This window comes from Lissotriton vulgaris, chromosome 4_1 (assembly GCF_964263255.1).
Source record: "Lissotriton vulgaris chromosome 4_1, aLisVul1.2, whole genome shotgun sequence".
NCBI classification, from domain to species: Eukaryota; Metazoa; Chordata; class Amphibia; order Caudata; family Salamandridae; genus Lissotriton; species Lissotriton vulgaris.
In genome coordinates this window covers 71,932,297-71,946,963 of record NC_141691.1, presented here as the reverse complement: position 1 = coordinate 71,946,963, position 14,667 = coordinate 71,932,297, and the positions used below count along the sequence as shown (strand labels likewise).

Sequence of the window (14,667 nt, the reverse complement as noted above, 5' to 3'; positions counted from 1 at the left end):
TGACCAGCGCCCCACCTTTTTGACTGCCTCGGCAAGTGCAGAAAAAGAGGAAGTGCGCAATTGGACCCAGGGCCTAAATAGCCCCCCCCTTGCTCCACCCCTTCTGCTCCCTGCTCCGACCGGACACACGTCACGGCTGACCCGGAAGTACTTCCTCCGGCCAGTAGCCAATCGGGCTACTGGACTGGACTATGGCGGTGTGGCGTGGGACCAGCGGGCCGGGCCCTAAGAGCGCGCTCGCCGAGATCTCTCACTTTTCATTGTCTCCATTTTTTAGCGGAGGAGACAATGAACAGAGTTGCTCACAGGATACAGGCCGACCCCCCGAAAGTCTACTAATTTATTAGGGTACCCTGTGGCAAGGTTATAAGCACAGGGTGATGTTGTAGGTGTAATTGTGAGGACTCTGACATCTATTGGGTCTGGTAGGACTCACACTACAGACAATGAGGTGGAGCGACCCTTACAGCCAATACAAGAAGACACTGACACCTTCTGCATTTGAAACACATTGGTCAAACCTGAAAGGATTACAATAAACATGTTTCAATGGATTTGACATTGTTCATAGGCTCCCAACAGAGGGGCATATTAGCAAGAAGCTTGTTAAAATTATTGCCGTTTTAGCGGCAGGAAACTGCCCCAGAGATCTTTAAAAAAGGGCTATAAGCGTTTTAACTGCTAAAAAGCAGCTTCTAGAGATATTAATGCAAAGCACTTTAGAACCAAGCTGCCAAGGTGTTACTAGGCCGTGGCCCTTTTTGCCAATTCTCCATGAAATGAAAATTATCTCATGAAATATTTTTAATTCCATCTGGAGAAAGACACTCCCGCCTGACTGTTGACCAAATGTACGTTTTCAGTCGGCTCATTTGGACGTTGCAACATATCTATATACGGGTCTCAGAATATTGAGCTTAGTGGGTTAATGTGTCTGATTTTGGGATGTTCGACAGACGAGTCTTGAGTTTCAATCCTAATGCATCTTCCATTCCTTCTGAGATTGAATAAGTGAGTGCCAATCAGATGGCAATATTACCACTGGGTAACTACTCTACAGGAATCTGTGCTATCCTAAATCAAAATAAAATAGTTGCTGTGAGCATCCCACAATGAGCAGTTCTCACATAAGATGACGGAGTGACATCCACCATGTTAAGAGAACTGGCAAAAGAGGGAAAGAGGTAGTTGTCTTGAAATAACTTTGGGGCATATTATCAAGAACGGCAATAACATTATCGTTGCTGTAGCGGCAGGAAACTGTAGCTAAAGTGGTGGTAATGGTCTTGATAATATGCCCTTGAGAATTCCCATAGAAGCCCATGTTCTGGTGTGAACATGGGCTTCTATTGGAATTCTCTAGGTCATATTATCAAGCCCATTATCGCCGCTTTAGCTGCAGTTTCCTGCCGCTACAGCAACGATGTTATCGCAGTTCCTTGATAATCTGCCCCTATGCAACTAATGGTGTTCTAGCATGAAAATGGTGCACCTATTCCTTCACGTTCCAGAACATATAGAATATATAGCAATGACCTTCAAATAGAACATTCCAACAGAATCAGAGAGGGTGTATTTTAATAGCATATATTATAAGAACAACAGCCAGGCTTTAAATTCTATTCTGTAGCACTTAAAGTGTAAAATGCACTAAAGAATCAATGTTGTTATTAAACCCTGCAGGGGCAGCATGCATTATAAAAATGCTGGGGTAGCAGTGTGACAATGTAGGTGAATCAGAGGACTGGGACTCTTGAGGAAAGTGACACTACAATGCCTGTCTACAACACTCACCCTACGGGCTCACCTTTCTCCCAGAAAGGATGACTCGTGAGTTGCTTATATATGTAAGTACAAATGCAAAAAAAACAAGTGATGGACCGAATGTGGATCAATGCTTATATATGTAAGTATGCATGAATGAATGCATGAGTTTATGTTCCCTCTTTTATGACTACTGAATCACAATAGGATTCTCCACATATTGTTTAGGGATAATCTGACCTTCTGACCCACATGGGAAACATGTCAAAGGCTGTAACATGTAGCCCAGACCAGTGATGCAAAGTTCATTGTAACCTCTCTGCAGCCAAGATTAGCACTGCTACAGATCAGATCAAATCAAATACATGTATGGCATAGTTAATTAAAACCTTAGCAAAAGAGCAAGCCTAATGAAAACATTACAAAATACAAGTTGGAAATTTACAACCAGTACAGTAAAAATTTCGTAAATAGCAAAAAATGTACTTAAGACAATAGATTGTGCTTAAAGTGTCTACGTGCTAACACTGTTGGGAACATGTGTACGTGTGTTTAAAGTGCCAAGGTGCCAGAGCTGTCAAAATAGAGCCAGTAAAGACCTGCCCTTTCAAGTAGGAGGCGGTTCATTAACAACTCAAGGCAAATCAAATTAATTTGTCTTAATTTGTGAAAACCGCACATACACACACAGAGTGCAACCATTCGGCGTATTCAAACCTTGATTTGGTTAAAAGGGAGTAAAAAATCATGAAACTATTTTCTCAAAGCTTTAACATGGTCTAAGGACGATTCTCCAGTTCTTCATTGAAGGATATACAGTTCCATGCTGACAGTTCATTAATGATAAACGCCTCAAAAACAATCCTCTCAGTTTGCTGAACATCAAGTCGCGCGGTCCAATTTGTCACTAGTGATGTTAAGGCCACATATAGTGCATAGTGCCGGCTTATTGGTTTGTGAGTCAATTGGGCCACTTTTCTCAAGTTTGCACTCTTTCATCCGCAAGGAGCTGTGGTGCTCAGAGGTTTCTCAACTGACTGCATATATTTCACAAATCTCGCGGCCATTGTGAGGTGCTCTACTTTGAGGCAGGACATCACTGCTTGCCTGAAAGAACGTATACCCTGGAGCCGAAATTGTGATTTTAGTAGTCCACACCCTGCTGATAACATCACTGAGCAAAGGCTGTGGGCCGCCATACACCTTGGACCACAGGCCTGTTTGGAGGTCTGTGTGAGCACAAGACAGACACGCTGGGCCCGATTCACAGAATGAACTTAAGACTCAATCCTAAACTTACTACTATTTTGGTATTCACAGAATGCACTTACTACTTTTGCCATTCACAGATTGAACTTACTACTTTTGGTATTCACAGAAGTTAGGATTTTGTCTTAAGTTTGTCTTAAGACAAACTTAAGACAGACTTAAGACAGGCTTAAGACAAACTTAAGACAGACTTAAGACAAAATCCTAACTTAAGTCTGTCTAAAGTTTGTCTTAAGTCTGTTTTAGGACAAACTGAAGACAAAATCCTAACTTCTGTGAATACCAAAAGTAGTTAATTCATTCTGTGAATACAAAAAGTAGTAAGTGTATTCTGTGAATGCCAAAAGTAGTAATTGCATTCTGTGAATACCAAAATAGTAGTAAGTTTAGGATTGAGTCTTAAGTTCATTCTGTGAATCAGGCCCACTGACACTGAGGCCTTGCCCACTAAATAGAGTGCGCGGCTATGATTGCTTTTGGCTTCCCCTTCACTCTGCCCTAAAATTTGTAAACGATATTCCACTTTCTGGAAATTAGAATGCTGCCTGTGAAGTTACAATTTATAGAGAAGAAGTGAGGGAGGAATAGACATTTTCAACGTCTCAGTTGCACCAAACCTAGTTGTTGGGACAGTGTTTAATTTGAGCCTGTTGTTTCTGGTGCTCGGCACCCACACTTAATTGACAACACCGGCACTTGAGACAGTCAGCCAAAAGGTGGCGCTGTCTGGCTAGTTTAGAGATGACCACAACATTAGTCAATGTTTTATTCATTATACATTAAAATGACTATTACTTGCTGCCAAAGCCATTCTTATAGCTTTGGGGGTCTGAAATAGTCCAAATTGTTACACTTATAGGAGTGTGATGGTCAGTAGGTGTGTTGGTACTATCCTTAGCAGCGCTGGTAGGGGCGATACATGATGCAAGATGTGGCGACTTCCTGACAGGAGCCCTGGCACTTGTGTTTTTTTTACAAATTAAGCACTGGCAAAAGATGCTGAAGCTGGGAGCACAGGTTCAGTTACGATCCTCATTGGCAGTCTTCACTTTAGAAGAAAACAGTCGAGGGAGCAGGATGATGAGGAACAAAAACTTATACTAAAAAAGGTAGTAAGAAGCTTGAAGGAAAGCCTGCTCAGTCAGAGCTCGTGGGAGAGTGTACACATGTGTATTTGTAAAGCGAACGTTCACCCAAGATCATCTTGGCACTGAATACCAGATGTTTATTGTTGTCCAACTCAATGGTACTCATTTTATCGACCTCAGAAGGATGAAAGGCTGAGAGAACCCAACGGGACTTGCACCTGTGACCGTGAGGTCGAACACAGGCCCCTACAGTGGAGACATTAGTCCACTGAGCCACCAGACCCGGCTAGTGCACACAGCCTGCTCAACATCCCTTGGTCTACTCAACCAGACCAATAAGCCTGGGTGGATTGCTACGTGGCCCCTGGATCAAATGAACAGATCACCACGAAGAAGATAGCAACTCCAGCGCCTTGAGACCCTCACAGCTGATTTACTACGCTTTAAAGATCCTTATTGATTGGCTGATTGATTGATTAATCTACTCAGTGGCTCCCGTGCCCTGGGGTAGACTATTTAGTTGCTGGTTTCTTTGTTTACAAGTGCAAAAGAGGGACAGGTCCCAAATCAAATGCAAATATGGCTGCAGAGCCTGCCTGGGGATCTGAGTCAACACTCTTTATGGAGAAGAAAATGTGCTGGCAGAGCCTTGGAAGGGTGCAATGTCCTCAGAACAAGCTAGCGCCCTCTACTGGCGCAACTCTGCAACTACTAGATAATATACTCAAGAGTCTGTAAACTTTTCTCCTACAGTTCAGGCTTGTGCCGTCAGGCAAATCTGAATTTGGAAATAAGTGTGGGGGCTGCTGAGACTTAAGAGGCCCTTTAGAATGGGGTGCAAATCCTCAGCGCTGCAATCACCGATAGCGCAGAGTTTCCTGTTGAGATTTCACACCAGATTTAGAGTTTTGCACCAAAAACTAATGATAAGGAGGAGTGCGTAACGCATTGTATGCATTTTTCCCTCGCTTTTGCTGCCAACCCAAAGTGGTAACAAGCAAACGCATGAACTCCAAACATCACAGCTCGGAAACATGGAGTACTAGCCACTGCACAGTGTTACGACTCAGTGATATCTGCAATGCTTGTGTTGACTCATAGTGTATGTGCCGTGCATGCGTGATGCCACCACCATGTAAGATGAGCTGACTGTCAATGGGACCTGGTGGTCAATTGGCAAATGAGCCATCAGGTTAAGAGTTTTCAACAGCAGAGCCAGCTGAGGCTCTCCCTTCGGAAACCACGGCTAGACGGCCGACTTTGGAGCTGGAAACCAAGGTTCGAGCCTCGGGGATGATTCCACATCCTGGGATTCTGGGCAAATCACTTAATCTCCTGTGCCTACCAAAAAAAACCTGAACGTGTTATTGTGTAATGGAACTGGTGCTCATGTAAAGTGCTCCAATACCTTTGGGTTGAGTTCGCGCTATATAAATCTGCAAAAAAAAAGTGAGGCTGTCGGCCGCTGGATGGGAGCTCTGCCTATTTACTGCGGTACTCCCTTCCCGACAAACTCTAAGTGAGGCCTGATTCCGTGCCTACAACTGCGCTTTGATGACCAAACAGCCCTGTGCGCATGGCCGGGGCATACACTGTACATGACATTAGTGCTTGGAGTCCTCTACGCTAGGCTTTCAGGGAGCTGTGCTTAAGCCACCTGTCACAGACTTTCCAGGCTGACCTTGTGATTCATTTTTTTATGTGTGACTTTGTGTGACAAGAGAGCAGAATGTCCAGCTCTAGCTCTTCCAGGCACTTTATTTCACCTGGGCCAGTCCATGGCCTCCAGTGATGGGCAGGCCCCGCATCAGTCCCTGACTACCAGAGAGCGATGTGACTCTTCAGCCAGCCAAAGAGAGAAGTTATCCAAACCAATCAATCAATCAATCAAAGACATTTGTAGAGCGCACTACTTACCCGGAGGGTCTCAAGGCGCTTGGGGGGGGGGGGGAGTGCTGCTACTGCTCGAACAGCCAGGTCTTGAGCTTCTTCCTGAAGGAGAGGTGGTCTTGGGTCAGGCGCAGGTCGGGAGGGAGGGAGTTCGAGGTCTTGGCGGCCAGGTAGGAGAAGGACCTTCCTCCTGTTGTCGTTCTTCGGATGCAGGGAACGGCGGCCAGGGCGTGACTGGCTGATCGGAGATGGCGTTTGGGAGAGTAGAAGTTGATGCGGTTGTTGAGGTAGCTCGGGCCTTGATCGTGTAGGGCTTTGTGTGCGTGGGTGAGGAGACGGAAGGTGATTCTTTTGTTGACGGGGAGCCAATGGAGGTCTCTCAGATGTCCGGAGATGTGGCTGTGTCGTGGGATGTCGAGGATGAGTCTGGCTGAGGTGTTCTGGATCCGCTGGAGTCTCTTCTGGAGCTTGGCGGTGGTCCGGCGTAGAGGGCGTTGCCGTAGTCCAGTAGGCTGGTGACGAGGGCCTGGGTGACCATCTTCCTGGTCTCGGTGGGGATTCACCGGAAGATCTTCCGTAGCATGCGCAGGATGTTGAAGCACGACGAGGAGACGGCGTTGACTTGTCTGGTCATGGAGAGGGAGGAGTCCAGGATGAAGCCCAGGTTGCGTGCGTGGTCTGTCGATTTGGGTGCGGTGCCCAGGGCCACCAGGAGTCGTCCCAGGCGGAGGGCGAGGAGCCCAGGATGAGGACTTCCGTCTTGTCTGAGTTCAGTTTCAGGCGGCTGGTCGTCATCCACTCGGCTACGTCTTTCCTCCCTTCGTGAAGGTCGGCTCTGGCGGCGGTGGGGCCGTTGGTCAGGCAGAGGATCAGCTGGGTGTCGTCCGCGTAGGAGATGATGTTGAGGTTGTGTTGGCGTGCGATGGCCGCGAGGGGGCTCATGTAGACGTTGAAGAGGGTGGGGCTCAGCGAGGATCCTTGAGGGACGCCGCAGATGACTTCTGTGGCCTTTGACTTATACGGTGGTAGACGGACTCTCTGTGTTCTTCCGTCGAGGAAGGAGATGATCCATTCCAGTGCCTTCTCCTGGATTCCGACGTTGCTGAGGCGCTGCACTAGGGTGCGTGGCAGACAGTGTCGAATGCCGGGGAGAGGTCTAGGAGGATGAGGGCCGCTGTTTCTCCGTTGTCCATCAGGGCTCGGATGTCATCGGTGGCAGCGATGAGGGCGGTCTCGGTGCTGTGGTTGGCTCGGAAGCCAGACTGTGAGCGGTCGAGGGATCCATTCGTCTCGAGGAAGGCGGCCAGCTGTTTGTTGACGGTCTTCTCGATGACTTTGGCTGGAAACGGGAGGAGCGAGATGGGGCGGTAATTTTTGAGTTCGGTGGGATCCGCTGTAGGTTTCTTGAGTAGGGCGCTGAGTTCGGCGTGCTTCCAGCTCTGCGGGAAGGTGGCGGTGTCGAAGGAGGTGTTGATGATGTCCCGCAGGTGGGGTGCGATGACAGCGTCGGCCTTGTTGAAGACGTGGTGAGGGCAGGGGTCGGTTGGAGATCCGGAGTGGATGGAGTTCATCATGCAGACGGTGTCTTCGGTGCTGATCGGAGTCCAGGCGCGGAACGTGGTGGTGGGGGGCGGTGGTTCGGTCGTGGCGTTCATCGGTTGAGTGCTGAAGCTGTTGTGTATGTCCGCGATCTTGTTGTGGAAGTAGGAGGCGAGGGAGTTGCAGAGGTCTTGCGATGGGATGATGTCGTTGTTTCCGGCGTTGGGGTTGGAGAGCTCTTTCGCGATGTTGAAGAGTTCCTTGCAGTTGTGTGCGTTGTTGTCCAGCCGGTCCTTGAATGCAGTTTTCTTGGTGGCGCGGATCAGTTGGTGGTGCTTCCGGGTGGCAAGCTTGAGGGTGGTCATGTTGTCCGGTGTTGGTTCCCTTCTCCAGGCTTTCTCGAGGGCTCGGCAGTTCTTCTTGGAGCTCTTGAGTTCGTTGGTGAACCATGGGGCCTTCTTGCTGCCGGGTCTGCTGGGCGAGGTCCTCAGTGGGGCGAGTTCGTCTGCACAGTTGCTGATCCACTTCGTGAGGTTGTCGGCGGCCTGGCTGGGGTTCGCTGAGCTGGCGGGAGGGTGCTGGCTCAGGGAAGCGGCGAGCTGGTCGGCTGTGATCTTGTTCCAGCTTCTTCGAGCAACCTGTTGCTGGTGGTGGTGGATCGTCGTTCTTTTGAAGGTGAAGTGGATGCAGCTGTGGTCCGTCCAGTGGAGTCCGGTGGCGTGGCTGAAGGCGATGTCTTTGCTGGATGAGAAGACGGCGTCGAGTGTGTGTCCGGCGAGGTGGGTGGGGGTGGACACCAGCTGCTGGAGACCGAGGTTGGCGAGGTTGTCGAGCAGGGTGATGGGTTGCGGTCGTTGTTGTTCTCTAGGTGGAAGTTGATGTCCCCCGGGAGGATGTAGTCAGCGGAGGGGAGGGCATGCGGGCTGATGAAGTCGGCAATGTCCTCGCTGAATTGTGTGCATGGTCCCGGGGGTCGGTAGATCAGGGTGCCTCTGAGGGTGGTTTTGGGGTCCGTGTGGATCTGGAAGTGCAGGTGCTCGGCGGTTGTCAGGGTGTCATCGGTGTTGGTCTTGATGCGGATGGTGTCCCTGTAGATGATGGCGATGCCTCCTCCAGTCTGGTTGTCGCGGTCTCTTCGGGTGATCTTGTAGCCCTCTGGGATGGCGATGGCGATTTCGGGCGCTGAGGAGTCGTTCATCCAGGTTTCCATGAGGAAGGCGACGTCAGGAGCTGTGGTGTCGAGGAGGTTTTATTTTATTTATTTTCTTTATTTATTTTTATTTTTGGTATTTATTAAGCGCGAACAATTGCCCGCAGGCATCTCGGCGCTGTACTGTTTTACCCTCCTATATGATCTTTGCAGTTTTTCAGAGATTGAATAGCCAGGTTTTCAATTTCTTCCTGAAGGACAATAGATTTGGGCTTGATCTTATGGTTTGTGGGAGCGTATTCCATAATCTTGGGGCGGCAGCTAAAAAACGTCTGTCTCCCCAATTGACCAGTCTAGTCCGTGGCACTACCAGGTCATTCTGTCCTGCAGATCGTAACATTCGGGTGGGAGTGTACGGGACAAGATGGTCGTACAGGAATTGAGGCGCTTGATGGTGTAGTGCCTTGTAGACGATACATAACGTCTTAAATTTGATTCGGTTCCTAACAGGTAGCCAGTGGAGACTCCTCAAGGATTCGGATATTGGTTTGAATTTGGGAATGTTGAGGAGAAGTCTGGCTGCTGCATTTTGGATTGTTTGCAGTTTCTTAATTGTCTTAACTTGGGCATTTGCAAACAAGCCATTGCAGTAATCCAACGCTGATAGGACCATTGCGCTAACCAATGTCTTTCCCACATTGGTAGGAAGAAAAGGAAGAATCTTCCTTACCAATCGTAGCTTGTAGAAGGCATTGGAGGCCGTCTGATTGGCGTGAGCCATGAAATTTAGGTTATCATCGAAGATGACACCCAAATTTCTCACTTTCGTAACTGGTTCAGGTACAGCTCCGAAAGATGATGGCCACCAAGTGGGGGATCAACTGGGGCTGAGGTGGCCAAAGGTGACCACCCCGGTTTTGTCGGAATTTAATTTCAAGCAGTTTGCTGACATCCATTTTCCAATGGCCAGCATACCTGTCTTGAAATTTTCCACCACTGTTTCCCCATCATTTCTGACAGCCAATATCAGCTGAGTATCATCCGCATATGAGGTAAGGTTCATCCCGTGCGCTTTGATGGTATTAGCGAGGTCCGACACATAGATATTAAATAGTGTCGGACTAAGGGATGAACCTTGAGGTACCCCACATGGCAGCGATAGTTCAGCAGATTCATATTGGCCCAGTATGACTGCCTGGGATCTCTCTGCTAGAAAAGACGCTATTAAGTCTTTTGCTGGGCCTTGCACGCCCATCTTTTCGACACGGTTGACTAAGATCTTATGGTCAACCGTGTCGAAGGCAGCTGATAAATCTAAGAGCACCAATAATGCAGTTCCACCTTGGTCTCTGATTAATCGGATGTCATCCGCTGCCTTAATGAGGGCTGTTTCCGTTCCATGAAACTTACGGAATCCAAATTGTGTTTCATCGAGCAGATGGTGTTGCTCGATGAATCCCGCAAGTTGAATATTCATGGCTTTTTCAATTACCTTGGCAATAAAGGGTAGGTTCGCTATAGGCCTATAATTTTTAAGTTCTGCTTTATCCAAGCCTGGTTTCTTCAGGAGTGGTTTGAGTAAGGTTTTTTTCAACTGGTTAGGGAAAATTCCTGTGCGGAACATGAGATTGGTCATTTGAGTAATAGCTGGGATTACGGCGTCTATTAATGACCGAAGAGTGTTTAAAGGGCAGGGATCCAGAGCTGATCCGGATTTAATTGTTTTCACAATGTCCTGAATATTGTCGTCTGTTACCTCTGCGAAGCAAAAAAGAGTATTACTTGGAGGAGGGGTATTTGTTTTCCTGATCCATTGATTTTCGCCTTGGTTAAATGCTGAAAATATGTCATTTACTTTAGTGAAGAAGAATGCTGCTAATGAATCGCAGAACTCTTGTGAGCAAGGAGGATTGAGGTCTGGGGCACATCCCGCGAGATGTTTAGTTATTTCGAAAAGCTTTTTGTTTGAATTTTTTGCGCTTTCGATTTGCTCAGTATAAAACTTCTTTTTAGTCTCTATAATTAGAAGTTTATATTGAGTTAACAGTTCCTTGTACACTATCTTGTCCTCGTTATCATACTTTTTCCTCCAGATTCTCTCTTTATTTCTGCATTGCTGTTTCAGTTTTTTAAGCTCTTCAGTATACCAAGGGGCTGAGGGGGAACTTCTGTTTCTGGATATTCTTTTTTCAGGTACCAGTTTGTTAGCCGCCTGGCCTACCCATGTGTGGTATTGTTCAATAACGGTATCTGGATCAGTTGCCCATTTGGGTGTGGAGTTCAGTAGCGCCTACTTAAAGCAGGGGATACTGATGTCTTTCCAGACCTTGAACAGTTCTCGTGGGGGAGATATAGAGGCGGTTGTGGTTTTGTTGATTTGAATGGTTGCCAAAACCAAATAATGATCGGACCAAGCCATAGGCAAGACATCAGACACTAATATATTTTCCAAGTTAGTGAAAATACCATCTAAGGTATGGCCTGCATTATGAGTGGGTCCTTTCACCAGCTGAGATAGACCAAAGACCAGAGTTCCAGAGTTCGATGGCGTGTCTGTGGACGGAGCGGATGTTGAGGAGGATGCACTTCAGGTGGTTGCTGCTGCTGTTCGGCTTGGCGGGTGTTGGTGCGGGACAGGTCCGGATGCAGGTGAACTTGCAGGCGTGGCAGCTGAAGGGTCCGTGGGTTCGTCTCGGGATGGCTCGGTAGCAACCCGGGATTCGGGCCGGTGTTGAGTGCGTTGAGGGTGGCGACGTCGTAGGTCCGGCAGGTGGGCTGGTGTCTGCGGGGCCCAGGGGTCCTGGCACTGGGCGCGGTCCAGGCGCGGACGGGCGCAGACGGGCTTACCTTTGGCGCACCTTTGGTGCGCAATCGGCGCGCCCGCTGCACGTGCACACTGCACGTTGGCCACTCTGTCATAAGAGGAGAGTGGAGGGGGCGGAGCGAGGGAGGGGCAGCTGGGAGGTGGGAGCGGGGCGGCGAATGGGAAGGCTCCTGGTGGAGGGGGGCGGGGCCGCAGGGGATCAGCGGCGGGGAGCGGGGAGGTGGCGGGGGCACAGCGGGAAAAAAAAACGGCGGGAAAAACGGCGGGAAAAACGGCGGACTGGGCAAGAGACTGGCAGGAAGAAAAAATGCTGGGCAAAGCGGGGGAAAGCAGTCCCAACACAGGGGGGACAGACGAAAGTGCAGAGGCAGAGGCAGGAACAAAAGGTCACGCAGGCAGCAGAAGCGGCGCTGCGCTCCAGAAGCAGAGACCACGCCTCGTGGTCAGGGGCACAGCTGCGAGCAGCGGCGGGAACGGGGCAGCAAGGGCACACCCACGGGGAGTGTGCGCAGTGCGTGGAGGAGTGACCGGCCCAGAGGCACAAAGGCACAAACGTGTTACATGCAGTAGTCCTCACCCTGAATGTTTTGGGAAATATTGACTCTGGCTTGGTGAAGATAAGAAGCTCAGGTTCTTTCACACAGGGGAGTTTCCTGCCTGGAGAACTGCAACTATCACACCAGCAAAACAAGAGGAACTCTGGGATTTCACTTCCCAAATTGCTCGCCACACATCCTGTTTTTTCACACATTGGCAGAACCTTTCTTCCTGTATTACTTCCCACTGACCTCTTCTGCCAGATAATTTCCTCTAGTGGATTCTGGCTAGTCACATGACAGGGCACTGGACATCCCTCCTTCTGCCCTGGTGGCCCTGTGTGCTCACTCACCTTTCTTGGTGAAAGATGCTCTCCCACTTTGCCTCATGTGGAATGTAACAAGCCTTCGTCATGTGCAGCAGTCTTCGTCATTTGCAGCAGTCTTCATCACGTGCAGCAGCCTTTCGTCACGTGCAGCAGTCTTCGTCATTTGCAGCAGTCTTCGTTGCGTGCAGCAGCCTTCATCACGTGCAGCAGTCTTCGTCACGTGCAGCAGCCTTCGTCACGTGCAGCAGTCTTTGTCATTTGCAGCATCTTCGTCATGTGCAGCAGTCTTCATCATTTGCAGCAGTCTTCGTCACGTGCAGCAGTCTTCATTACGTGCAGCAGCCTTCATCACGTGCAGCAGTCTTCGTCACGTGCAGCAGCCTTCATCACGTGCAGCAGCAGCAGATACATCTAGGGTCTTGTTAGTGGGCAGGTCTGCATAGAAACAGCTTGAAAATATCTCTTTTCTTCATCAATAATCATTTATAGTAAAATAGTTCTGATTACAGTTATCATCAGGCTGTTATGAATAGTTTGCTGCATAGTCCCTAAAGGTCCACCTAAACTGCTGCAGTGAAGTTATACAGGTGTGACTTAATCTTGAGATGCTAAGATTTCCCTTCCAGACCGAAGGTATCTCCTTATTGTGGGAAACATTGGGACACTGTCAAATCCCACTGTTGCCCTGCTGAACATATACAATGTGGACTGTTCCTGAGACTATTTACATCACCAGCCCCTCTGCCTTCGTGCATTAACCACACTCAACGCTGTTGTGATAGCGTAAAAGGCCATTTATTAGGACAACTTTGCTCACATACCAATGAACTTTATTAACATTAACAATAAATTCCAACATATGATTCTTGGCATAACCCAGGGAGTACTATTCTCCCCGCCTCATTCACCACTCACCCACTTCCACTTCCCCGTAAGACCATCTCATTTGTTCCACTCTTCCCCCTCTCACGCGCTGACCTCATTCCATATACTCAATCTTTCTTTTACTTGCCCTCCAAACATCCTTCCTTGAAGATTCTTCCCTTGTTCGTCGCATCCCGCGCACCACCATCAGTTCCCTGTGCATTCTTCCTGCCCCCAAGGAATGGCTATGCCAGTATGTGACTCACCACTCCCCAAAGCACCGCCAACCAGCGAGCTCCCATACGGTGGTTATCTGCCCCACCAGCACAAGCAAACCCTGTGCACCTTTCGCCTCCCAGCAATAGGACCTGCGGCACCAAATCGACTCGTTCCACAATGCACTCACCACATCCCTCATTTCCATCAAGTAGCAAACGTTTCCCAAATGCAAAAGATGCACCCCATTGTCTCTAAACAGACCTGGTACCTCCTCTTTTAACCCCACATGCGCAATCACCTTGATGTCAGGAGCGAGGCAGAGAACCCTCATTGCCCTATTCAACTTTATCAGGGCCTTATCAATTGCCGCATGCTTCACTGCCCCCCTGCAGAACCTGTGCGGCACAAGCTCAGTCCAAACAAACACCTGTTCCTAAAAAAATCTGTTTGATCGCCTCCAAGTCCCTTTACATATGGTGAAGAAAGGTCAATCCAGACAATCGCAGCAGGTCATTCCCCCCTCGCTGCGGAACCAACTTTGTCAGCCAAGGAAATAATGCCCCCATCGCATTCCCCCCTTTTCCCACCAAAACACCTCAAGTTGGCTGCTCCCCAGGCCCAGGTTCTGTCCATAGACCTGTTGGTCTACATACTTGGCTGCCCAGGTTACATAGGAATGCCCCACAATCCAGTTAACTGGCTTGGTGCCCGGCCTGCTCATACACACTGCAGTAGAAGAAAGAGACAATTAGCTCAGACAAAAACCTACTCATGTATTGCCCCCCCAGGACAAAGACCATATCATTTCCTCACATAGTTCTCACAGCACCTTGACTTCCACCTGCCAATCTGTCAAACCCTGCCCGAAGACCAACCAAGTGTGCTGTCATTGCCCCAATCCAGAAGGAATGTGTGTCAAAACTAGAGGGGTCTCTGCCAAGCCTGCACAACAACTGAAAAGCGGGGACCTTGCTACCCTGCACATGACAAAATACTCCTGATAAAAAACTCAGAGGTAATAACAAAAATGCACGCCATTCCAGGGCAGGGCATATCGCACTGTACCCACCCACACACAACCAGACCCATATCCCCCTGCCTGCCTGATCCGCTTTTGACCGTCACAGGCAGATGCCCAATCTCCCTTGGTCCAAACGTACTTCTTCATACAAGACTCCCCCCACCCCTCAGCGAG

The 14,667-nt window shown here is 49.0% G+C and overlaps 1 pseudogene; it reads right to left on the bottom strand.

Moving 5' to 3' along the window:
- The window catches only part of LOC147718389 (uncharacterized), a 110,700-nt pseudogene extending 98,250 nt beyond the window's left edge, over positions 1-12,450 (bottom strand).
- Positions 12,451-14,667: the final 2,217 nt, after the last annotated feature.